Source organism: Arachis stenosperma, chromosome 5, assembly GCF_014773155.1.
Source record: "Arachis stenosperma cultivar V10309 chromosome 5, arast.V10309.gnm1.PFL2, whole genome shotgun sequence".
Lineage (NCBI taxonomy): Eukaryota > Viridiplantae > Streptophyta > Magnoliopsida > Fabales > Fabaceae > Arachis > Arachis stenosperma.
The window spans coordinates 73,976,668-73,978,640 of NC_080381.1; the positions used below are offsets into that span (position 1 = coordinate 73,976,668).

The 1,973-nt window shown below is 41.0% G+C and overlaps 1 non-coding gene across 1 annotated transcript; it reads right to left on the bottom strand.

Annotated features, from left to right (window-relative positions):
- Window positions 1-426: 426 nt before the first annotated feature.
- LOC130984038 (small nucleolar RNA R71) lies at window positions 427-530 on the bottom strand. Its single transcript, XR_009087998.1, has one exon. It is a non-coding gene; the product is annotated as a small nucleolar RNA R71 (small nucleolar RNA).
- Between the last annotated feature and the right edge of the window lie 1,443 nt (window positions 531-1,973).

Here is a 1,973-nt window from a genome sequence, read left to right on the forward strand (position 1 = left end):
TCAGAAATTTTCGAACAAGAGAAGGAGATGGCAGCCGAACCCAACAACAATAATGCAAGGAGAATGCTTGGTGACTTCACAAAACCAACGTCCAAATTTGATGGAAGAAGTATCTCCATTCCTGCCATTGGAGCCAACAATTTTGAGCTTAAACCTCAACTAGTTGCTTTAATGCAACAGAACTGCAAGTTTTATGGACTTTCATCTGAAGATCCTTACCAGTTTTTAACTGAGTTCTTGCAGATTTGTGAGACTGTTAAGACAAATGGAGTAGATCCTGAAGTCTACAGGCTCATGCTTTTCCCTTTTGCTGTAAGAGACAGAGCTAGAACATGGTTGGACTCACAACCTAAAGATAGCCTGGACTCCTGGGATAAGCTGGTCACGGCTTTCTTGGATAAATTCTTTCCTCCTCAAAAGCTGAGTAAGCTTAGAGTGGATGTTCAGACCTTCAAACAAAAGGATGGTGAATCCCTCTATGAAGCTTGGGAAAGATACAAGCAGCTGACCAAAAAGTGTCCATCTGACATGTTTTCAGAATGGACCATATTAGATATATTCTATTATGGTCTATCTGAGTTTTCGAAAATGTCACTGGACCATTCTGTAGGTGGATCCATTCACCTAAAGAAAATGCCTGCAGAAGCTCAAGAACTTATTGACATGGTTGCAAATAACCAATTCATGTACACTTCTGAGAGGAATTCCGTGAATAATGGGACGCCTCAGAGGAAGGGAGTTCTTGAAATTGATGCTCTGAATGCCATATTGGCTCAAAACAAAGTGTTGACTCAGCAAGTTAACATGATTTCTCAAAGTCTGAATGGATGGTAAAATGCATCCAACAGTACTAAAGAGGCAGCTTCTGAAGAAGCTTATGATCCTGAGAACCCTGCAATAGCAAAGGTAAATTACATGGGTGAACCTTATGGAAACACCTATAACTCATCATGGAGAAATCATCCAAATTTCTCATGGAAGGATCAACAAAAGCCTCAACAAGGCTTTAATAATGGTGGAAGAAATAGGCTCAGTAATAACAAGCCTTTTCCATCATCTTCTCAGCAACAGACAGAGAATTCTGAACAAAGCTCCTCTAATTTAGCAAACTTAGTCTCTGATCTGTCAAAAGCCACTTTAAGTTTCATGAGTGAAACTAGATCCTCCATTAGAAATCTGGAGGCACAAGTGGGCCAACAGAGTAAGAAAGTCATTGAAACTCCTCCCAGTATTCTCCCAAGCAATACAGAAGAGAATCCAAAAGGAGAGTGCAAGGCCATTGATGTGATCAATATGGCCGAATGCACAGAGGAGGAGAAGGACGAAAATCCTAGTGAGGAGGACCTCCTGGGACGTCTCTCAAGCAAGAAGGAGTTTCCTATTAAGGATCCAAAGGAATCTGAGGCTCATATCGAGACCATAGAGATTCCATTAAATCTCCTTCTGCCATTCATGAGCTCTGAAGACTATTCTTCCTCTGAAGAGGATGAAGATGTGACTGGAGAGCAAGTTGCTCAATATTTAGGAGCTATCTTGAAGCTGAATGCCAAGTTATTTGGTAATGAGACTTGGGAAAGTGAACCTCCCTTGCTCATTAGTGAACTAGATACCTGGATTCAGCAAATTTTACCTCAAAAGAGACAAGATCCTGGCAAATTCTTAATATCTTGTACCATAGGCACCATGACCTTTGAAAAAGCTCTATGTGATTTGGAGTCAGGGATAAATCTTATGCCACTCTCTGTAATGGAGAAGCTGGGGATCATTGAGGTACAACCTGCCTTGTTCTCATTACAATTGGCAGACAAGTCATTAAGACAAGCTTATGGATTAGTAGAGGACGTGTTAGTAAAGGGTGAAGGCTTTTACATCCCTACTGATTTCATAATCTTAGACACTAGGAAGGAAGAGGATGAGTGCATCATCCTTGGAAGACCTTTCCTAGCCATAGCAGGAGCTGTGATAGATGTTAA